This window comes from Chiloscyllium plagiosum, unplaced genomic scaffold (assembly GCF_037043375.1).
Source record: "Chiloscyllium plagiosum isolate Xiang-an unplaced genomic scaffold, Cpla_swu_hap1 HiC_scaffold_42, whole genome shotgun sequence".
In the NCBI taxonomy this organism is placed as follows: Eukaryota; Metazoa; Chordata; class Chondrichthyes; order Orectolobiformes; family Hemiscylliidae; genus Chiloscyllium; species Chiloscyllium plagiosum.
The window spans coordinates 36,640,117-36,664,852 of NW_028270180.1; positions in this window are offsets into that span (position 1 = coordinate 36,640,117).

The following is a 24,736-nucleotide window of genomic DNA, read 5'->3' on the forward strand; positions in this document are numbered from 1 at the left end:
TTCCACACCAACAGGAAATACTTCATTGCACTCCTGTCGTTGTGGTTCGCACTGTGATTGCGGTTTCTTTTCTTGTGGATTATGAAGTCTGTTTACATCTCGAAAGGATCATAATATTTGGAGGAAGGAATGACTCCTCACCTCAGGCATAAGGGCCAGACACATTATTCGGAGAATGTGAGCCCAATCCCACACATGCTACCGAGGGGGCAGAAAGCCTGTTAGCTGGGCCACTCTCAATTTGTCTCCGAATGTCAGACTTTTCAAAGGGCAGAAATGGGAAATGGGGAATATGGGCAGACCGAGAGTCCGAGAATGTGAAAGAGGGTCAGGTGCATGCACAGAGAAAGAAAGAAATATGGAGACGCATATTGAGGGAGATACTGAAAGAACCAATTCTCATCGACATGGCTGCTGACTGACAGAAACAAATAATATAAAAAAAACGGTAACTATTAAGCACAGCCTTTCACCAGCTCCGGGCAACGGAAGGATTCTTACAGCCAGCAAAGTCATTTTGAATTTACAACATGACGGTTGTAAGCTAATGAAAGATTTTGGTAAATATCCTGACAAGGAAAACTGATCATTTTACCGAAAATATAATACAGAAATGTCGAAGTAACCTCGCTCTGCCGATATGAAGCATTAACTCTGTTTCTCTCCACTGTCCTACTGAGTTTTTCTGTCAAATCTTGGTTTTGGTTCAGATTTCAAACATCTGCAGTTCTTTGTTTCATGTTATTCTTAACAACGTTTGAGACAAAACCAATGACCTGACGGCTTCAGAAACTCGGTCAGAAATACTGTTAGCAAGATATCTTTGCAGAACACATCGCCCGTTCCCTGACCAGGAATCCCCCTTTCCCCCTCAGAGAGTGCACCAACTCGTAACCGTGAGATTAAAAGGGAAGGCGACAGAAGCTGTCGCATTTATTCTCAATGAAACCACTTATGCATTTCATTTTGGATCATTTTCGCTGCACATTAGTTTCTCGTTGTCTTGGAGGTTTGTTTTAAACACAATAGGAAAATATCATTCGGCCCATCGTGCAGTATGGCTCATCAGATAGTCATCTGTTTTCGATCCAGTGTCCAGCTTTGGCACGATACCTTCGGTGTTCTGATGTTTTGAACGCAAAGTTCAGAAAAGATTATCCCTGTGATCTTAAACGAGACAACAGTGGGAGTGAGTTATACACCGTCATACTGAAGTGAAATCCCCTCGAGCAACCCATTCACATTTTCACCCATAGAGTGAGTCACAGAGACACATGCCCGGAGGTGGGTGGGGGGGGGGGGGGGGGGGGACAGAGGTTTCGGGATTATACCAGCTCCTTGTGCTTTAGTTCCTGTCTCCACCTACTTAAGACCAACTCCACCCCCCCCCTCGCTCCCCCCCCCCCCACCCCACACACAGACACACACAAGTTTCTCTGACAAGAGGCAGCTTTCGGTGCAACTAAAGCCAGTTTTACAGACAATGAGAGACGTTGCGATGAGCTGGAATTTAAAATGGACAATTGCCTCACATGCAACTTTCAAATTTGAAAACACACTGATCCAAAGTCTGCAGCTCCTCAAAATCTGTCGCACATTGAGGTGCAATATTCCCAAATTCGGGACCCACTGATCCAATCCCTGCAGCACATTGCAAACAAATCAGGAAGGATTCGATCCTCCAAAAGTCAGAGACATTATCCATTATGTCACTGGGCCAACGGCAGCCGGAGGTACGACAGGTAGTCGATATGAAATGGAAACATGGACATTGGGGGAAACAGTATTCACAAGGTGAACAATCAGTAAATATAATTACCGTCACTGCTCCACATCGGATGTCCCACTTGGTGAAGCAATGTCTTTCAATGGCCAAGGAAACATATTTGCCCTCAGGTACCTGCTTCTGGGTCGCCTGCGCCTCTGCGGGAAGTTGCCATCATTTTATTCACAGTCACTCCGCGATTTTTTGATCCACTCCAGGGAAATATCTTTTCATACCTTGCGTCATGGCCTCTTCCAGTCAAGATCCTGAACCAGCCCAGCGAGAAACCTCTGTTGGTTTGAATCCCGGGGATGGAGAATCAGACGGGATGAACAGCGCCTCTTATTGGTGGAACCCCTTCACTACAATCTCACGCCTCAGACCGTGTCTCTGCCCGCGTCACCCTGTTCTGTCCATTCCTGCATTACACCGACTGACCAACATCAGATTACCACAGCTCCGCTTTCTTTACCTTGAAACCCCAGGCGATAATATGGAGCGTTTGCAAAATTGAAGAGAGAAACTTTGTTGCCGAAGGTGGTTATGAAGGGATGGACAGGCACAAGGGTGTGTACAATTCAGGTCGCTTTGGATACTGTCAGCATTACAGGGGGGCCCGTGCTGAGGAGTCAATGTTTGTATCGTCCAGACATGGATCCAGTTCCCATTCAGGGAATGAAGGGTTAATTCTCTTCATGTGAATTGTCTGAATGAAAACACATTCCTCGTTCCACACAGAAGACATACCGGGATCCCTCCAGAATCAGCCCAGTGATTGCTTGAACCATGTAGAAGGACAATGACAGCGGACAGATACGATAGTGACCCCTTCAAGTCTCCCTCCAATCATCTCACCTTCCTGAGTTGGAAATATGTTGGTGTTCCTTCAGTGTCTCTGGGTGTAAATCCAGGAAATCCCGCGCTTGCAGCATAATGGCTGTCCCTCCGTGTGAAGGAGTTCAATGGTTCACAAAAGCACCTCTTCTCCTCCATCTCTGGGGGATTTAGGGATGGACAGCGAGTCCTATTCCATTGAGTGATATCTTTATCCCAGGAATACGTTTCTAACAGTGGTAGGTTCCAATCGGACACCTGCAGGAGATCGGTAGTAAGTTGAGAAGTGGAGCAGGGAAGTGAAATTGATGTGAATGACAATGATGACTGGGAGGCATGAGGCAGGAAGTGAGTCTGGATCTGGTAGTGCAAGGCTCAGTGTCGCTGCTAATGGGTCAGCCTTTACTTCAAACTGTTTACAATGGCTCACACACCATTCCTGGTCAATTCATGGCAATGACACTGTTCCTCTTCGTGTGAGATTGCCTCTGTGTGTATTAAAGTCGTCAATGCGCCCCAAGAGAATGAACAACGTCCCCTTTGTCCTGTCAGTTTAAACAGATACAAATATCTGTTTGAAGCCAATACAAGAGAAGATTGCCCTTTTATGTGCCTTTGCATTGGGGAATGTCCAATCGTGAAATGTCTGGTTTTGCAAAAGCGGGGTTTGATTGCAAATCATTCTGAGTAATATTGATACAGAAATGTATTTCCCAGTTACTGTGGTCATGTGGTTAAGGAACTGCACATATGGACGTCGCTTAGTTATTTAAAACCCCCTCCTTGGTAAGCAGCTGACCATAGGGTCCAATCGCAGCTGCGCCGCTTGTTGTATTGAAGGCTCAAAGGTTCACCTTTTATTAAGTGTCGTGTTGCTGATGAAGTGACTCAGCTTCCTGTCTGAGTTCGAGCCTGTTATGGTTTGGCAAACCCGCTCCTTTTTCCTGGTTTAGTTCCAGCAGTGCATGTTGTCCTTCCTAACCAATAGGCCAACCTGGAGTTTCTTGTCGCTGTTCCAAAAGCACTCCTTCTTCTCCTCCACTTTTATTCTCCCTCCTTCATTCCAAGTTTGGTGGGAATAACGAGGTGAGGCAGGAGACACTGCAGGAAGGCCGTGGGATGTTGTGGTTATGACACAGAAACCACGAGTGGATCACCCTCATTCTCTGCTGTGGCCATTCATTCATTTTACAGCATCAGGAATGCTTCCATGGTGTCGTTTATTTCTATTGGATTAGGAATGCAACTTTAATTTCGAAAGGGTTACATTATTTTGAGGAAGAAATGGCTCCTTGTATCACATCCAAGTGGCTGGCGTATTATCCGTAGAATGTGAGCCAAGTTTTACAGACTCCTGCCAGGTTCCAGAAAACCTCTGAGCAGCTCCATTCTCAAACTATCCCTGAACGTCAGGCTTTTCATAGAGTAGGAATGGGAAATGAGGGATATTGGCAAATAAAGGGTCAAAGAATATGAAAAAGGGTGAGGTAGATACACAGAGATAAAGACAGAAAATTAGAGACCCATCTTGAGGTAGACACTGAAAGAACCCAATTCTCGGGTCGACATGGCTGCTAACTGGCAAAAAGAAAATTGATAACTATCCTCATTCGACAGATAAAACTGACCATTATCCCGGCATTGTGGTGTAGAAATGAAGAACTAACCTGGTTGTGTGGTTGTGAACCATTGTCTCTGTTTCTCCCCACAGATGTTGCCAGTACTAGTCAGTTTACACGGCAATTCTTGGTTCAGATTGCCAACATCTGCATTCTCTTGGTTTTCTGTTCAACTTTAAAACGGTTGGCACAAAACCGATGTCCTGCCAGCTTTGGAAAAGTGGTCAGAAATATCCTTCCCACGATGTGTGTGCAGAACAAAGCACGCATTCCTTGACCGGGAATAGAACCCGTGTCACGGCGGAGAGAGCGCCAAATGCTGGCTACTAGACTACAAGGGAAGGCAGAAGGCGCCCTTATATTTATTCAGAATGAAAACACTTTTGCCTTTTCATTTCTGATCAGTCTTGCTGCAGATTAGGTCCTCCTTGCCTTCGAGCTTTCACAGAGTGGGAAGAGACCGTTCGGCCCATCGTGCATTGCAGTTCATCAGGTATCCATGTATTACTGTCCCAGTTTCTAGTTTTGGCACAAAATGTTATGTGTACTAATGTTTCCAGAGCAAATGTGAATGCGATTCTCACTGTGAATTTAAACGACACGACAATGGGACTGAGGTTTGACATGGTCACACTGTGTTGTAACCACCTTGAGGAACTGACCCTCATTGTCACCCACAGAGGGAGACACACAGAAACATATCCCGAGAGGAACAGATGTCTCAGGATCATACCAGCTCCTTGTGCTTCACTTCCGCTCTCTGCTCCACACAACAGCTTCTCTGACAAAGGCAGCTTTAGGTTGAACACTCGCCAGTTTGACAGGCAATGAGAGATGTTGAGCTGAGCTGGAATTTAAAATGGGCAATAGACCTAAATGTAATTTTTAAATTCGACAATACACTGATCCAAACCATTCAGATCCTCAGAACCTGACAAAACAGGACCAGCCATACACCTGTCTGACATTGAGCTGTGATGGACCCAAAAGCAACATTCACTTTTAATACACACTGATCCAATCCCTGCAGCTCGAAAGAACCTAAGAAAATAGCAACTGACAACATGCAATTGGCTGGACTAACACGTTACACTCGAGACATGTAGGATGGAAACCTACAGTCGTCTGATTCAAAGCCAGATGTTTTATCTATTGCTTCACTGGCAGGATGCACAGGCACACGCTGGGCACCTTTCCATATGTGATGTGAACATGGAGATCTGGGAAACAACATTCATAAGGTGATCAGCCAGCAAAGATAATCCACTTTGTGTAACAGGGCCTTTCAATGGCAAAGCAAATACATTGGTCCTCAGGTGCCTGCTTCTGTGTCGCCTGTTCTTCTGCAGGACGTCTCCAGCATTTTATTCACAGTCACTGCGCTATCTTATGATGCACTCCACTAAAATGTACTTTCATACTTGGATTTAGTGTCACTTCCAGTCAAGGTCCTGAACGAATTCAGCGAGAAACCTCTGGTCATTTCCAGCATGGAATTTGGAATCAGACGATTTGAACGAAGGCTTTATTGGGGCCGCCCCATCACCGCAGATCAACGCCTCAAAACGAGCCGCTGTTAGTATCAAACTGTTCTGTACCTTCCTGCAGTAAATCAGGTTAGCACAGCTCCGCTTTCTTCACATTGAAACCAAGGCGGCTATATGAATTGTTTGGAAACTTAGAGAGAGAAACATTGCTGCTGAAGATGATGATGAAGTGAAGATCATGCACAGAGTCTGGACAGATCAGGTCACAAATGTTACTGTCAGCTTCAGTAGGGTCCCTGGTTCGGAGCCTGAGTTTGCAATGCCCAGACCGGGATACAATTCCCAGTCAGGAAATGAAGATTTATTTCTCTTCCTGTGAGTTATCTTATTGGAAACTAACTCCTGTTTCTTCCCAGAACACAGACCCAGACCAACCCAGTGATTGTTTGCATCTATCTAGAAGGACAATAGCAACAGATACACGAGAGAACTGTAACCACAAATCACCCATCTCGGATCGCGCCTTTCTGAGTTGGAAATATCTCGCTGCTCCTACAGTGCTTTTGGGTCTAGATCCTGGAACTCCCTCCCTAGCAGTATCATGGCTGTACCTTGAGTTCTTTCAGGTTTCTGTCAAGTAATTCAACATTTTCAAAGTTTGTGAGAAGATTTGTAGCTGGGGTGCTCGTTGCAGTGGTTCTGTTCGCCGAGCTGGAAGTTTTTGTTGCAAACGTTTCGTCCCCTGGCTAGGTGACATCCTCAGTGCTTGGGAGCCTCCTGTGAAGCGCTTCTGTGGTGTTTCCTCTGGCATTTATAGTGGCCTGTTCCTGCCGCTTCCGGTTGTCAGTTTCAGCTGTCCGCTGTAGTGGCCAGTATATTGGGTCCAGGTCGATGTGTTTGTTGATGGAGTTTGCGGATGAGTGCCATGCTTCTAGGAATTCCCTGGCTGTTCTTTGTTTGGCTTGACCTATAATGGTAGTGTTGTCCCAGTCAAATTCATGTTGCTTGTCATCTGCGTGTGTGGATACGAGGGATAGCTGGTTGTGTCGTTTCGTGGCTAGTTGATGTTCATGGATGCAGATCGCTGGCTGTCTTCCTGTTTGTCCTATATAGTGTTTTGTGCAGTCCTTGCATGGGATTTTGTACACTACATTAGTTTTGCTCATGCTGGGTATCGGGTCCTACGTTCTGATGAGTTGTTGTCTGAGTGTGGCTGTTGGTTTTTGTGCTGTTATAAGTCCTAGTGCTCGCAGTAGTCTGGCTGTCAATTCAGAGATGTTCTTGATGTATGGTAGTGTGGCTAGTCCTTTGGGTTGCGGCATGTCCTCGTTCTGTTGTCTCTCCCTTAGGCATCTGTTGATGAAATTGCGAGGATATCCGTTTTTGGCGAATACCTTGTATAGGTGTTCCTCTTCCTCTCTTTGCAGTTCTGGTGTGCTGCAGTGTGTTGTGGCCCTTTTGAATAGTGTCTTGATGCGACTTCGTTTGTGTGTATTGGGGTGGTTGCTTTCATAGTTCAGGACTTGGTCTGTGTGTGTGGCTTTCCTGTGTACCTTGGTGGTGAATTCTCCATTCGGTGGTCTCTGTACCCTCATGTCTAGGAATGGGAGTTGGTTGTCCTTTTCTTCCTCTCTCGTGAATCGGATTCCTGTGAGTGTGGAGTTGATGATCCGGTGTGTTTTCTCTATTTCCGTGTTTTTAATGATTACAAAGGTGTCATCAATGTATCTGACCCAGAGTTTGGGTTGAATTTGTGGTAAGACTGTTTGTTCTAACCTTTGCATTACCGCTTCTGCTGTGAGTCCCGAGATCGGTGAGCCCATGGGTGTTATATTGATTTGTTCAGACAACAGGACGTTGAACCCATCAACAAAGACGGCATACTTAAACTACTGGACTTGTGCCTCACAACACACTTCACATTCAACAACCAGATATACGAACAAATCAACGGAACACCCATGGGCTCACCGATCTTTCGGCCCATCTGCAGTGCGGGTCATTGGACTTCCATCTATTCTAGTCCCAGTTCCCACAAACCTGCGTTTCTGATGTTACCAGGGCGGATCTAAATGGGATTCTCCCTGTGAGCTTAAATGACACAACAATGGGACTGAAGTTGGACATGGTCACATTATGTTGTAACACCGCCGAGGAACTCAACCTCATATTTACCCACAGAGGGAAACAAACAGAGGGCTCAGGATTAGTCCCGCTCCATATGCTTCACATCCGCCAGTTTCTCCGACCAGCTCAACGCAGCTGGTCAAAGAGGTCTGCAGCACAGAAAATGCCCTTCGAGCCATCAAGTCTACACCAGTCGTAGACTGGCCCCTGACTGTTTTCATCTCGTTTTCCAACGGTTGGCTCGTAGCTTCAACAAAGTTGGGATGGAATTGTTCAACTCATAGTGTCTCAACTTTCTCTGGGGATTTCTGCGTGTTGTACCCTGAAAGGCAGAGGGTTGCGGATTGCCACCATTCCCAACCTGTCTGGAATGTCTTTTTTCCCTTCTCCTGTGGTTTGTATGTGAAAGAAGAAGATAGGGTGTAATCTCCCTTTTTATTTGTTGATATTACTGAATCACAATCGGTAGGATTCCAGGCTGTGAGGGTAAAGCCAAATGAATTTCAAGTCCATTGCCTTAAACACGCATCGACCACTACAGAACCACACTTTCCATGTGTCTCTCATTGTGGAGCTGAGGAAGAGTGAATCACTATCGGGTTTGAATCCAATCACTTCACAATTTGCAAAATCCTTAAATTTTGGTGCGTGGTGGTTCTGGTTGTATCATCCTGATAGATGGAATGGACATTCATTTAAAACCAAGAAAAACAATTGCAAGAGAAATTCAGCAGATCTTACAGCATCTGTGCAGAGAAAATCAGAGACAACATTTCAAAACTTCATCAGAACTCGGTAATCTCCCACAGGTACTGCCAAACCCGTTAGATTCGACAGCAGTTTCTGTTTTTGCTTCAGATTCCAATAATCCACAGTTCGTTACATGAACCATTAAAGCAATGCAGAAACTTCTTTGTGGGAACCGTGGGCATGGGCACTTTGATGAGCAGGGGGAAGTGTTGCTACTGACCAGAGGCAGTGAACAGAGGACTGGGATGAAAGGAATCGAATGAAAAGCAGCACTTCTGCGCAGTACATTCAAAGAATACTGCAGAAGCTCGATGGGTCTGGCAGTATCTGTGAAAAGAGAAACAGAAATAACGGTTTGAGTGTGGTATATATTTGTGAGTAAGAACTCGAGCAGCCCATGTCTAATCAAATGTTTGGCCTCGCGAGAATGTACCCTGCAGGAAGTCGTTCAAGATGTAGTCGGCAGGATTCGAGCCTGCATGGGGAAACATCAATGGATTTTTAATCCATCGCCTTTATCACTCGGCTACGAATAGCCTTGCATACGCCTGGCTTAATATTTCTTATAGAATGGAGAGTTGTAACCTGAAAGACCAGTATTTGGCTTGTCCTGTCCGCAGCATGACCCCAGTATTCGCTGTCACCCTCTCTTGGTTCAGAACGGAGGAGGATGCTGGGAGATCAATTTGAATTACACACACATTGGTGAGATATAAAATGGATTGGAAAGATCCATTTTCATGTGCTGAGAGATTCATAAACACAGCAGTGGATCGAGATAGAAAAATGTCCTTGTGCTTGCCTAGCGCTTTCCCCGCCAGCTGAATTACGGCCAATGAAGTGCTTTTGAAAAGATTCACCATTGCGAAACCAAAGTACAAATCTGGTCGATTTATTTAATCAGAGGTCAAATTAGGAAAATGTTTCAAATACACACAGCTGGCACTGGACAGTGCAGACCTATTCTCAGGGGGTTATTCTGCTCTGATTTACGCCTGAGACAAAGTGGGAACAGGGGGTTTTCTAACAGCGGAAGGGGTCACAAATTTCAGACTCTGATGGGAAGGATATTCTTTCTTTCAGAGGGGAGCAAATCTATGGAATTCTATAGGTCAGAGGGCGGTGAAGGCTCGCTATATTCAAGACTGAGATAGACAAACATTGAGTTAATTCACAACCAAGGGCCACGGAGATCAGGCTGGAAAGGGGGATGGGGGGGGGGGGGGTGAGGATGAAACAAATCAGCCGTGGGCTCATTGAAACCTGTCGCCCACGTGACCGGCTACATTGCTTCCACCTGCCCTCATATCTTTGCTGTTATTTGGAAGATGCGAGACCCCATTGTCAAAGAAGAAAAGCAGAAAGTTAGGGAGAGATGATTGCAGTCAAACTGTGTCAAAATTATTTATTGGAAGGAATCCCATATTTGGCAATTTGCCAGATTTCTGTACGAACATGTCCAGCAGAGCTGATCAAGGGAGGGATTGAGCTGAGTCTTGGACAAGAAACAAACAAAGATTAGGGACATTTTTTTCTGACAAAATACATGGCCTTTCCTGATGCTCACAATGAAAGAGATGGTTTCCAAGAAAAGACAGAGACTAAGTCGCCTGTAAACGAATCGATGACCAAGATATGGCTCGCGTTGTTCTATGGGACATATGTGATTTATTGATTATTGTTCTCCAAACTTCCTTTACACTGGAACCGGGAGTGGGAGCGGGGAAATTAAACCCACCCATGGTTATTGCCATCTTTTATCACTCACACACTATTTATTTCTTGTATGTTTTATCTCACATTGTGGTTCCTGCGAATGGGCTTGTAAACTGCATCTGCTGGCGAGTTCTTTCCTCACTGTCCCTCATCTGTATCCAAACACGTTCTGTTCCTTATCTCCTGAATGAAGGTAATCTCTAACCATTGTATAAGTGTCACCAAAACCTCGGCATTTCACACGCCTCTGTATGTCATCTCCCAATATTAATTGAGACTTTACTGTGTTGCAGTTATGCATAATATAAGAAAAACGAAATAGAGACTGGTGGACCTGGGTTTCCAACGCACGTTATTGCAGCTAAACCGCAGGTTACTGCCCACAATACGATCACGGACACATGCACCGAACCATCAGGCAACACAGAATAAGCTCAGCATGAGAGGACATGTCAGGAACAGCACCAGAAACACAACAGAAATATGTCTCTGCACTACTATGTTGGATGTATTTCTCAATGAGCAATCGAGAGTTACATGTGTTCCATCAGGAGTGACGTCACACCCGGAAGTAACCAGTGTCACAGACGGTCATGTGATCCAAGTTCCAAGCCCCGGAATCCGAGACACTCAGTGCCCTGTGGATAGCTACAAGGAACAGCCGTCCGTGGCGTGTATGGCTTAGTTGAACTTTATGAATGCAGCTCGCTAGTTGTCGGCCTGTTTCTCCTTTATAGTGTTTCATGAAGTCGCTGCGTGGAATATATACAACCACGTTTGTACATGATGGGGATTGGGTGTTGTGTTCTGGTGAGTTTTGTCTGAGCGAGGCTGTCGGTTTATGTGCTGTTGTAACCCAGTGGGTTCAGAGGAGTCTGACTGGCAGTTCCCAGAAATTTATTTTAATAAAGGGGACCATGCTTTTCAAATTGCCTGGTGGCATATCCTCGTTGCGAATTTCGTGTGCCAGACATCTGGGAATGAAGTCGTGGGGATATCCATTCTTGGCAAAGAAATTGTGTGGCAGTCCCGAATTGTCCCGACCAGCTGTCCCGAGTAGCAATCCGTACAGACGGCAAGGTTTGGGAGAACAGCTCAATAGTAATAGGACAGGGCAAACACAAGGCAGCCAGAGAGTTTCTAGAAGCAGGGCACTCATCCGCGGATCCCATCAATAAGCAGATTCATCTGGACCCAGTCTGTAACCCCAAACACCGGAAGCAGCGGGAATGAAACCAAATCAATTCCAACTGCCACAGGACAGCAGCGCTTCACAACAGGCTCTGCAGCCCTGAGCATGTCACCCAGAAATGTGAGGAAAATGCTGCAAACCATCTTCCCAGCTCCGCCAAACATTCCAACAACAACTCCAGGAGGCACACGAGATCAACACCTTTCTGCTCCAAAACCGCTCCGGGTTTCTGCAGCAGAGTATTGTACCCTGAACCCCCGGGAGCAAGGTGAGGATGCCAACCCGTACACGGCCAGGAACGGCAGTGAGAGCGAGGGCAACAGCTGCCATTGTCGGATGGACAGCCACAAACACTCCCTTTGAAAAGTACTTTGTCCATATGAAAGTCTGTGCAGTATAACCCGGGGCCCAAACAGCCTGCGCTGGGGATTCATATTCCAGACAATTTACGGTTGGTCACCGTTTTCCCTGAAAGTGAGTGGAGATTGATATTTCATTGCTGGTGTGAAACCAGGTCCTACACTGAATCTGCTCGCCGGTTTTTGTTGCTGTGGTGAAACGGTGGGCAATCACGGGGTGAAACGTTGTTCTCGCTCTCTGGTTTCCTTCATTCCTGTCCTGGTCAGGGAGGCTGGGGATTGGTCCTCTCCATCAGAGGGAGGTACCAGCGCATTGTTGACCCAATTTAATCAAGAATGTCATTGGTCATCTTCACTTCCCATGGTTCATTGCTGTTCTGTTTTGTTGTATGTGACTTGAGCACTTTCTGGGACTTGACAATGCATTAAAGCTGCAGTATGTTTGGAAGCACGGTTTGAGAATTGTCTCGCTGCCATTTGTGTGAGCAGTACATGACATAGACGACTCGCACTACCTCAAAGTCAGCATGCCAGTGTGTCTAGCAATGGTTCCGCCTTTTCTGGTTTGCTTCTGTTCCACACTAAGAGCTGTCAGTTTTTGGATTCGCTGGAGTGCTGAGGGGGTAACACAATTTGTGTGGTATTTTTCTTCAGGCCAAACTCCACCCTCCAGGAAAAACAGCCAAACGTTCTGAGTAACAAACAGCACGCGTTTTTTTTAGTAAATGGTCTATTCAAGCTGGTATCAGCTTCTGGAGCGTCTCAGAGTTGCCAAGCACAGAAACCAGACCCTACTATCTAACTTGCCACTGCTAAACAGGTAACCGAAATTAATCTAACCAATATTTGCCAAAATTTGTCCCATATCTCTCCGAACCCTTGCCGGCCAATATACCCATTGAGATGCCTTTGAAATGTTGTGAGCGCACCAGTCTCTGCCACTAAATATGGCAATTCATTCTGTACACACGGAAATGTCTGTACAAAGCAAGTGTCCCTCACATCCCCTTTAAATGTTACTGTTCTCACAATAAACCAATATTATCTCGCGTTGAACTCATGTGCCTTGTGAAAAATTACTCCCTGACTCTTTTCTCTGTCCGCCTGCTTCATGACTTTATAAAATTCTGGAAGGCCATTCCTCAGCCCTGAAGCTCCAGGGAAAACTGTCGAAGCCTATTCAGCTTCGTGCTATTGTCCAAACAGTGCAAACCTTGCAAACCCTTTCAAATACTTTCTAAATTGCACCATGTTCGTTACTGAATGCGCGATATGTTAGTGCCTGAAGTGAAGCGACGATGAAACACTAGGAATGACAATTTTGACGCCCCGACCGCGTGGCCGAGTGGTCTAAGGCAATGGATTTAAGTTCCGCTCTCTATCGAGTCGTGGGTTCGAATCCCCATCGCTATGAAGCTCGTGGCTGTTCCACTGCAGGCAGTTCACCATCACAGAACCTGTGCAAGTCCAACGTGCAGCTGCTCAGGTCTCTGATCCAGACTGATCCCACAGCAGAGTGGTGAGGGGGCTCCGACAGCAGAGTGGTGAGGGGGCTCCCACAGCAGAGTGGTGAGGGGGCTCCCACAGCAGAGCGGTGAGGGGGCTCCGACAGCAGAGCGGTGAGGGGGCTCCCACAGCAGAGTGGTGAGGGGGCTCCGACAGAAAGGGCTGTTTTCAGAGTCAGTCTGGATCAGAGACCTGAGCAGCTGCACGTTGGACTTGCTGTCGGAGCCCCCTCACCACTCTGCTGTGGGAGCCCCCTCACCACTCTGCTGTGGGAGCCCCCTCCCACTCTGCTGTGGGAGCCCCCTCACCGCTCTGCTGTGGGAGCCCCCTCACCGCTCTGCTGTCGGAGCCCCCTCACCGCTCTGCTGTCGGAGCCCCCTCACCGCTCTGCTCTCGGAGCCCCCTCACCACTCTGCTGTCGGAGCCCCCACACCACTCTGCTGTGGGAGCCCCCTCACCGCTCTGCTGTCGGAGCCCCCTCACCGCTCTGCCTTGGGAGCCCCCTCACCACTCTGCTGTCGGAGCCCCCTCACCACTCTGCTGTCGGAGCCCCCTCACCGCTCTGCTGTCGGAGCCTCCTCACCACTCTGCTGTCGGAGCCCCCTCCCACTCTGCTGTGGGAGCCCCCTCACCGCTCTGCTGTGGGAGCCCCCTCACCGCTCTGCTGTGGGAGCCTCCTCACCACTCTGCTGTCGGAGCCCCCTCACCACTCTGCTGTCGGAGCCCCCTCCCACTCTGCTGTCGGAGCCCCCTCACCGCTCTGCTGTCGGAGCCCCCTCACCGCTCTGCTGTCGGAGCCCCCTCACCGCTCTGCTCTCGGAGCCCCCTCACCGCTCTGCTTTGGGAGCCCCCTCACCACTCTGCTGTCGGAGCCCCCTCACCACTCTGCTGTCGGAGCCCCCTCACCGCTCTGCTGTCGGAGCCTCCTCACCACTCTGCTGTCGGAGCCCCCTCACCGCTCTGCTGTGGGAGCCCCCTCACCACTCTGCTGTGGGAGCCCCCTCACCACTCTGCTGTGGGAGCCCCCACACCACTCTGCTGTCGGAGCCCCCTCACCACTCTGTTGTCGGAGCCCCCTCACCACTCTGCTGTGGGAGCCCCCTCACCGCTCTGCTGTCGGAGCCCCCTCACCGCTCTGCTGTGGGAGCCCCCTCACCGCTCTGCTGTGGGAGCCTCCTCACCACTCTGCTGTGGAAGCCCCCTCACCGCTCTGCTGTGGGAGCCCCCACACCGCTCTGCTGTCGGAGCCCCCTCACCGCTCTGCTGTGGGAGCCCCCTCACCACTCTGCTGTGGGAGCCCCCTCACCACTCTGCTGTGGGAGCCCCCTCACCACTCTGCTGTGGGAGCCTCCTCACCACTCTGCTGTGGGAGCCCCCTCACCACTCTGCTGTGGGAGCCTCCTCACCACTCTGCTGTGGGAGCCCCCTCACCGCTCTGCTGCCGGAGCCCCCTCACCGCTCTGCTGTGGAAGCCCCCTCACCGCTCTGCTGTGGGAGCCCCCACACCGCTCTGCTGTCGGAGCCCCCTCACCGCTCTGCTGTGGGAGCCCCCTCACCACTCTGCTGTGGGAGCCCCCTCACCACTCTGCTGTGGGAGCCCCCTCACCACTCTGCTGTGGGAGCCCCCTCACCACTCTGCTGTCGGAGCCCCCTCACCGCTCTGCTGTCGGAGCCCCCTCACCACTCTGCTGTCGGACATAGGCGCTTTATGTCAAATGGTCCTGAACCAAAATGAAATGGTTCTGACGGAAACCGAAGGAAACTCTCTCTCAACGTTTCGCAATTCACACGGAAAATGACCTTGTGGATTCACGTATTGAACAGTTTCTTGTCAGTAACAGGGGTGGAGGTGGGGCAGGATTGTGAGGTTTCACAGTGGGACAGAAGTGATCTGGGTGAACGGGTAAGTCACACACCCCCAGAGCATGGGAGAGCTGATTGGTCCAGGATCACTCCCATCTTCTGTTTCGGAACCAACAAATGAAATTGCTGGAAAATCTCAGCAGGTCTGCTCGCATTTTGGAAAGGAAAAGACTTCAGACTTCGGGACTAGTGACATTTCTTTTTGCATGTCCATCTCCCTCTGGATTGGAGCACTCTTCCTTTTTATTGACTATCTTCTGACTTCCAACTTTATACTCAGCTTCCCTTTTATTTTATTTTCCTCTCCAACCATTTTCCCAGTTTTTAAATTTGTATCATATCTGTCCCATCTCTCACTTTGCCCATTTATGACCGGAGAAGTTGGAAATGAACAATTAACTCTGTATCTAATTCCTTAGATACCAGATGCCCAGAGACCGGAAGGTATAGGATGACGGTTAGAGCTTTCAACCCATAGCCTGCTCTGCCATTCGATCATGGCTAATACCGTTCTCAATCCCATTCTCCCGTCTTCTCCCTATAACACTTACTCCCCCTGAATTTAGGACCCAGCCTTTTTTCCCAGAGTGGGTCTACATCCGCCCCAAACCCCTTCACATCTGCTGGCGGCTGTTACACTGTGCCTCTGGGTGACTGAGCTGAGTTTCAGTCCCGCACGGAACACCCAATCTGTTCTGAACAAAACAATCGCTGCTGGGGGACAGCTCGATCAGGTCTCTGGCCGCACTGTGTTTCTGCGGGGGAGCAGTTATCACCTTCACCTCCCATGGGAAGGATCGGTGCTTCAAATATCCGGCAGTAAGACCGATCGGCTTGTGTGTGAACATAGATGGAGGGAATTGCTTTCTGACCTGGGCAGTAAACCTTACTCTGTATGGCCCTGCCCATTCCTGCCGCTGTCGTGATAGGGAATGTAAGTCCAATTAATTGCCGTGTACGATTTTATTCGATACACATTCTTCCTCGTTTGGAAGATACGTGGATGTTTCCAGCGCAGATCATCACTATTTTGAAGAATGCAGCCGGCGGGCCCTGATACTTTCTGGAGAGTAGAAGCATCGGTTTGTGCAGAAAGTGGCCTAGTTCAGAGCTGAGCAGAAATATTGTTGTTCCCTCTTTAAGGGTGACAGTTTCCCAGATGGTGATGGATGGGGCTTTACTGCAGCCTCATCAGCAAACCTTGTTTTGCATTTACTCGCCCATCACTGCTCTAGTGGTAAAAAGAAGCGTCATTCCAAATAACCGCTGCGGGAATTTCTTTTCAAATGTCACTGCGCAGTGGCCGTGAGTATGTGGCGATGTGGACAGCACCGCTGGCCATCCTGTTTCAGAGCGCAGTTACGAACATTCCTGTCTCGGCGCTACAGGGAAAATTGCCCGCGCCTATTCAGCCTCGCCCTACATTCCAAACTCGGCAAATCTGGCAACCTGTTTGTCAGTATTTCCTGAGCATTTTCACGTGATATCCTTTATTTGTTTCAGTCATGCTAATAACCCTGGCCAACATTGGTCTATTGGGAACGGAAATGTCAGTGTTGGATGAAGATCAGTGGCTCGGTGGCTCGGTTGTGACCTCGTTGTTCCATTTGGGTCACACCCGAAACATCTCGAGTTCAAACCAGGCAGGAGCAACTTTAGAGTCATAGGTAGAGTCATAGAGATGTACAGCATGGAAACAGACCCTTTGGTCCCACCCGTCCATACCAACCAGATATTCCAACCCAAGCTCGTCCCACCTGCCGGCGCCCGGCCCATATCCCTCCAGACCCGTCCTATTCATATACCCATCCAAATGCCTCTTAAAAGTTGCAATTGTAGCAGCCTCCACCATATCCTCTGGCAGCTCATTCCATACACGTACCACCCTCTGCGTGAAAAAGTTGCCCCTTACGTCTCTTCTGTATCTTTCCCCTCTCACCCTAAACCTATGCCCTCTAGTTCTGGACTCCCCGACCCCAGGGAAAAGACTCTGTCTATCTTTGCCCCTTTTAATTTAGTAAACCTACAAGGTCACCCCTCAGCCTCAGGGAAAACAGCCCCAGCCTGTTCAGCTTCTCCCTATAGCTCAGATCCTACATCCCTGGCAACATCCTTGTAAAATCTTTTCTGAACCCTTTCAAGTTTCACAACGTATTTCCGATAGGAAGGAGACCAGAATTGCACGCAATATTCTAACAGTGGCCTAACCAATGTCCTGTACAGCCGCAACATGACCTCCCAACTCCTGTACTCAATACTCTGACCAATAAAAGAAAGCATACAAAACGCCGCCTTCACTATCTTATCTACCTGCGACTTCCCTTTCAAGGAGCTATGAACCTGCACTCCAAGGTCTCTTTGTTCAGCAACACTCCCTAAGACCTTACCATTAAGTATATAAGTCCTGCTAAGATTTGCTTTCCCAAAATGCAGCACCTCACATTTATCTGAATTAAACTCCATCTGCCTCTTCTCAGCCCATTGGCCCATCTGGTCCAGATCCTGTTGTAATCTGAGGTGAGCCTCTTCGTTGTCCACTGCACATCCAATTTTGGTGTCATCTGCAAACTTACTAACTGTACCTCTTATACTCACATCCAAATCATTTATGTAAATGACAAAAAGTAGAGGGCCCAGCACCGATCCTTGTGGCACTCCACTGGTCACAGGCCTCCAGTCTGAAAAACAACCCTGCACCACCACCCTCTGTCTTCTATCTTTGAGCCAGTTCTATATCCAAATGGCTACTTCGCCCTGTATTCCATGAGCTCTAACCTTGCTAACCAGTCTCCCATGAGGAACCTTGTCGAACGCCTTACTGAAGTCCATATAAATCACATCTATTGCTCTGCCCTCATCAATCTTCTTTGTTACTTCTCCATAAAAACTCAATCAAGTTTGTGAGACATGATTTCCCATGCACAAAGCCATGTTGACTATCCCAAATCAGTCCTTGCCATTCCAAATACATGTACATCCTGTCCCTCAGGATTCTCTCCAACAACTTGCCCACCACCGAGGTCAGGCTCACCAGTCTATAGTTCCCTGGCTTGTCTGTACCACCCTTCTTAAACAGTGGCACCACGTTTGCCAAACTCCAGTCTTCCGGCACCTCACCTGTGACTATAGATGATACAAATATCTCAGCTAGAGGCCCAGCAATCACTTCTCTAGCTTCCCACAGAGTTCTCGGGTACACCTGATCCGGTTCTTTGTTCCCTTGGGACAGGTGGGTTGGTGGGAATGGAGCGTTCCTGCTGGTTGTTCGCATCAGCAACCCTGGCTTTGAATTTAGCCCATATCTGCTGCCGTGGTAAAAAGGAATACTATTTCGATTAATTGCTGGGTCAAACTTTGTTCAGTTTCTCTCCTCGGATAAAGTGAGGACTGGAGATGATGAAACGCTCCTAAAACAAGCGGCGGTTCTCCCTCTGCTCGGATGCTGCCTGACCGGATGTGCTTTTGCAGCACCACACTCTCAACTAAGTTTCTGTCCTCCCGGGTCGACGATATGCGTCGATTTGTAGATCTTCTCCCGCCGTCCATTTTAAGGGTACAGTTACCGACACTGATCCTTTCTGCACCAAAACTATCGCATTTGCTTTACATGTGAAGGCAGCCTGGTTCAGTGACAAGGAAAGCTCTCATTTGCTCGGGTCACAGCGAACACTGGTTACCTGATGTAATCTCTGTCAAATGTATCCCGAAGTAGGCTCTGAAACGCCTCATTTAGACCCTAGCATTTCGAAACCTGCGTGAACCGAAACCCGAAAACCTCAGTCATGGTTTGGAGCAGTTCACAAATTCGAGTTTCCAAGCAGAAGGCGTGGTTACCGCTCATTCAGTCAACAACAGGAAGGAAAAGATTTACATCCTCAGATGAACTGCTTGACTCCTGCTCTCATACAGTCATTAATATTACCGTGTGGTCTGAAACCTAAACCATCTTGTGACTGAAATTGAGGAAATGACGGACAGGCTGCCGAATGACATTGTATCCATTTTGTTTTCCTGATATCACAGAGTTGCCGGAAAGTATGAACAGGGAGGGAGACGAATGCAAGTCAAGTGCAGCCCTGGTGAAACACCTTCTGTCTGATTCAGTCATCTACAAGAGAAGTCAATGCGATTAAAGAGGGAGAGCTTTTCATACCTAGAACAAAGAATAATTCATGAAGAAGGGCTAATGCCCGAAACGTCGATTCTCCTGTTCCCTAGATGCTGCCTGACCTGCTGCGCTTTTCCAGCAACACATTTCCATCAAAAAATAATCATGTACAGTGAGCACCTATTTGACATCTCAGATCGCCTTTGACCTTCCCTGAATATGTGCAGAAACTGATTTTTGTCCCTCTCTAAGTAAGAACTGTTTGATTTACCAACAATAAGAGAGCCGTATCTCCTCGCTTCCCACACAGGTTTGTAACTCAGCTGGCAGCCAGCTGGCAGTTGCTCAGGGCCCTGCTGGAAAATGTACGGTTAAGGTATTTCGCTGAGAACTTGGGAATGGGTCAAGAGGAATAGTCATTGGCAGCCATAGTCCGGAAAACCTTTACCTGTTGCTGGTCTGGAACCAACCACCTTCCAGAAAACTAGCCCAACGCGCGGGCGGAGTGATGAGTGCCCTGCATTCCTACCAATAACATATTCTAACTACTGTTCGCCACTGAGCAGGTAAACAGACCGTCTGATCCAACTCGTCCCTGCTGACCTGATATTCGTCATTCATCTCCCCCTATTTGCCAAAATTGTCCGTTATCCCTCTTCACCCGATCCAGATGCCTTTGAAATGTTGTGAGTGTACCAGACTCCACCGTTAAATCTGGCAATTCATTCCAAACACACAAAACTTCCTGTGTGTAAAACAAGTGTCCCTCAGATCCCTTTTAAATGTTACCACTCTCACCTTAAACCTGTGCTCTTTAGTTTTGAACCTCCCTGCCTTGTGAATAAACTATTGTCTAATTACTCTATCCGTCTCCCTCATAATTATATAAATTTCTGTGAGGCCACCCCTCAGCCCTGAAGTTCCACGGAAAGTTATCGCAGCTTATTCAGCTTCACGCTACAGACCAAACCTGCAAAACTTGTAACATCCTCAGGAATATGATTGAACTTACGCCAAGTTCGTCATTGAATGCGCGTGGGCTAAAGTCCCTGAAGTGAGGAGATTCTCAAACACGAGTCATGAAAAACGTGGTTGTGGGGTTTTGTGAGGCAGCGGGGAAGGGTGGTCGAAGGCGCTGTCCCTAAACTGTAGTCTCGGTCCAGTCATTGGTTGGAGTCCCACCGTAACCAGAGCCACGGGTGAAGTAGGGTACTCGGGTTTTTATGAAAGACCTGTGCAGATAGTGATGTAGGGATTTGATCCCGTAATCGCCGGTTTATTGACAGCAACTTCAACAAACTAAGCCACAGCGTGCCCAAACTCAGATTTTCAAACCCATGTGTGCATTTAATGAACTATTCGATCACAGTAACTCGGGCACATTTTTTTCTGTTGTACAGTTGCTCGGTGAAAATTTAAGTCAACCTCCGCTTTTGCAGAAGAGTTCACAGCTGGATATTCTCTACTTTAAATGCACAGTAAGAGACAATCTCTTATTGCTTTTGTTTAAAACTCTTGCCTTCGCCTGTTTAAACTGACAGGATAACGAGGATGCAGTCATCCTCTCAGGGCCCATTAACCGCGTTAATATACCCAGGGAGAACCTCACTCCAAGAGGAATGGGCTCATTGTGGAGAATTCCCAAGGAGTGATGTGTGAGTCAGTGTGAACAGTGGGCAGTAAATACTGACACCGACACTGAGCCTTGCACCACCAGCTCCTCACTCACTTGCTGTCTCATTCCTCCCAGTCATCATTGACTTTCACTTTTTCCCCTCCCCATTCCACCTCTCAACATATTCCCAACCGCTTGCAGGTGTTCCCTTAGAAACTGCAGCTTTTAGAGCTGGGATACAGTCATTACTCAATGGGATAGCACGCACCGCCCATCCCTAATTACCCCAGAGATAGAGATGGTGAGTCACTCTGCAGGGTTTCTCTTCGGAGTGTCGGTGTGGACTTGTTGGGCCGAAGGGTCTGTTTCCACACCGTAAATTATCTGATCTAATCTAACCCTGCATGTCCTCAGTGCGGAGGTACAGCCATGATGCAATGAGGGATGAGGGAAGGATTTAGACTCAGCGACATTGAAGGACCAGCGAGGTATTTTCAACTCGGAAAGGCGAGCTACTTGGAGAAGAATTTCCGGTGATTGTTTTCGCGTGTATCTGCTGCTATTGTCCTTCTGGATAGATGCAAACAGTCACTGGGTTGTTCTGGCAGGATTCGTGTGTGTGTTCTATGTGTAACCAGGAATTAGTTTTCATTTAGATAATTCACAAGAAGACAATTACATCTTCATTTCCTGACTGGGAATTAAATCCAGGTCTGGGCGATACAAACTCAGACTCCTGAGCAGGGATCTCCATTGATACTGACAGTAGGCCTTTGGGATCTGACCTGCACAACTCTGCTGCCTGATCTTCACGTCATCATCGTCTGCATCAGCAGTAACTCTCTCTCCAAGTTTCCAAACAGTTCATATTCTCGCCCTGGGTTTCAATGTGAAGAAGGCCAAGCTGTAATAATCTGATGTTGTTCAGCAGATATACTGCAGGAAGGGAAGGAAAGGGCTGATGCTGACAGGAGCTCGGTTTGAGCTGCGCTGATAAGGCGTCGTTCAACTCGTCTCATTCCAGGTGCTGGGCTCGAAATGCCCAGAGGTTTCTCGTTGAATTTGTTCAGGGTCTGGACTGTAAAAGACTCCATATCCGAAAGTACAGTGAAAGGTAATGTTTCACACAGTGGGGCCTTCCAAGTGAAGCAGTGACGGTGATTATATTTGCTGATTTTTCACCTTGTGAATGCTGTTCCCACGATGTGGATGTTTCCATTACATGGAGACAAACTGTCGCAGCCATTCCTGGTCTTTGGGCTAGTGACGGAATGGGTAAGGGGTCTGACCTCGGGTTAGGGGATTGGAGATTCCAATTTAACATCAGGAGGATGCAGCGCGCTGGTTCATTCCCGTGACCTGGTGTCTGTCAGGGACGGAAGGGGTTGGGTTTTCGGATTTACATTTGAGTCTTTCATCCACTTTAAACTCCAGCTCACAGCAACGTCGCTCATTGTCTGTAGAACTGGTTTGAGATGCACCAAAAGCTGCAGCAACTTGTGTGTGGGAGCGGAGAGCGGAAGTGAAGCACAAGGGGCAGGTCTAATCCTGAGACCTCTGCCACTCTCGGGGTATGTGTCTGTGTCTCTCCCTCTGTGGGAGTAAACGAGGTTGGTTCCTCATGAGGGTGATAACACAGTGAGACAATGTCAAACTTCAGGGCCATTTTTGTGTCATTTAAGATCAAAGTGAGAATCTCATTGCCATTTGCACTGGGACCATCAGAACACATAAGGGTATGGTCCAAAACTGGAAATTGGGAATAGAATGGATGAATGTCTTTGAACCGCACTGTACCATTGGCCGAATGGACTGTTCCACTCTGCAAAACTTGAAGACCAGTCAAACCCAAGCTGCAGTGAAACTGATCAGAAATGTGAAGGTAAAAGCCATTTCATTGAGCATCATTACAAGCGCGACTGTCTTCTCCCCGTGTAATCTCATAGTTCGGATTTGGAGCTCTCACCACCGCAGCATTTTTTCTATTCCCGGTCAGGGAATGAATGTTTTGTTATGCAAATATATCGTGGCACCAGTATTTCTGACCGCTTTTCCGATGCTGGCAGGTGGTTGGTTTTGTGCCAAATGTTATTCAGGTTAACGGAAATAAAAAACGTGCAGGTTTTGGAAATCTGAACTAAAAATGAGAATTGATAGAGAAACTCAGTATGCCTGGCAACATCTGTGGTGAGAAACAGAATTTTTTTAGATGGAGCGACTCAAGTTAGTTACACATTTTTTGATTATAATGTTGGGAAAACTGTAAGTTTTACCTGTCGAATCAGGGCATTTATCAAAATCTCTCTCGAGAAACAACCGTCGAAGTTACAAATTTAAAAGGACTGAATCAGCTGTATTGCTACTTCCATTTCCCTGAGCTGGTGGAAGGCTGTGTTTAAATGGTTACCTTTTTATTTTCCTTTCTGTCGGTTCGCAGTCGTGTCGAATGGAGAATTGTTTCTTTCAGTGTCCACCTCAATATGTGTCTCTGTTTTTCTCTTTTTGTCTCTGTATATCCTCCTGAGCCTCTTTTACATTCTCCGACTCTCTGTCGGTGTCATGTCACTCCATATCCCTCATTTCCCATTTCTGCTCTTTGAAAAGCTTGACATTCAGAGACTGTTTCAGAGTGGAGCTGCTGAGAGGCTTTCTGTCCCCTGGCTGGAGTCGGTCCAAGAAGGCTCACATTCTGCGGATAATCCATCTGTCACTTCAGCCTGATGCAAGGAGACATTTCTCCCTCAAAATATTATGACCCTTTCGACGTTAAATTAATTACATGACAGCTACAGGATAACAAGGATGTATTTACTGTTGGCATACAAGGAATGAATGGTGACAGCAGAGAATGAGGGTGATCAGCTCGTGGTGTATGTGCCATGAACACAATATTTCCCAGTAATCCTGCAGTGTCTCCTACCTCACCTCTTTCCTTCCACCAAACTGGGAATAAGAGGAGGAGAAGCAGAAGTGCCAGTGGAACAGCGGGAAGAATCTCCAGGTTAAAATAGTAGGTACAAAGTACAACAGACACGACTGGAACTAAACCGGGAAAAAGAAGCGGGAACGCCAAATCAGAACAGGCAGGAACTCAGGCGGAACGCTGAGTTGCTCGATCAACAACACTACACTTGTGAGAAATAACGAGCTTTCAATACAATGAGCAGACACCACTGTGATGGGAGGTGCTTTAACCACATAATCCACGGCGCCACGCTAAAAGCGAGTTTCTCCTCCATATGTACAATCCCTTCTCCACTTGATCACAGAAAATCGAAAATGTGTTTTCTGTATCAACGTTACTGAGTATAAATTGTAATCAAACTCCGGTTTTGCAAAATCAAACATTTCACGGCTGAGACAATCTCCTCTTGCACTGGCTTCCAACTGATTTGTTCAGCTGTTTAAACTGACAGAGTAAAGAGGATGTATTCATCCTCTCGGGGCCCATTAACCGCGTTAATACACACAGAGGGATCCTCAAACCAAGAGGAACAGGCTCATTCTGGCGAATTGACCAGCAGTGGTGTGAGAGTCCCTGCAAACAGTGGGCAGTAAAGGCTGACCGAATAGGACCGACACTGGGCCTTGTACCACCAGCTCCACACACACATCCTGCCTCATGTCTCCCGGTCATCTGTGCCTTTGACGTTTATTTCTGTAGCCTGCGTCACTTCTCAACTTATTCCCGACCGCTTGCAGGTATCGAATTAGAACATGCAATTATTAGAAACTAGGACAGAGTTGCCTTTCAGTGTGATAAGATTCACTGCCCATCCCTAATTACCCCAGAGA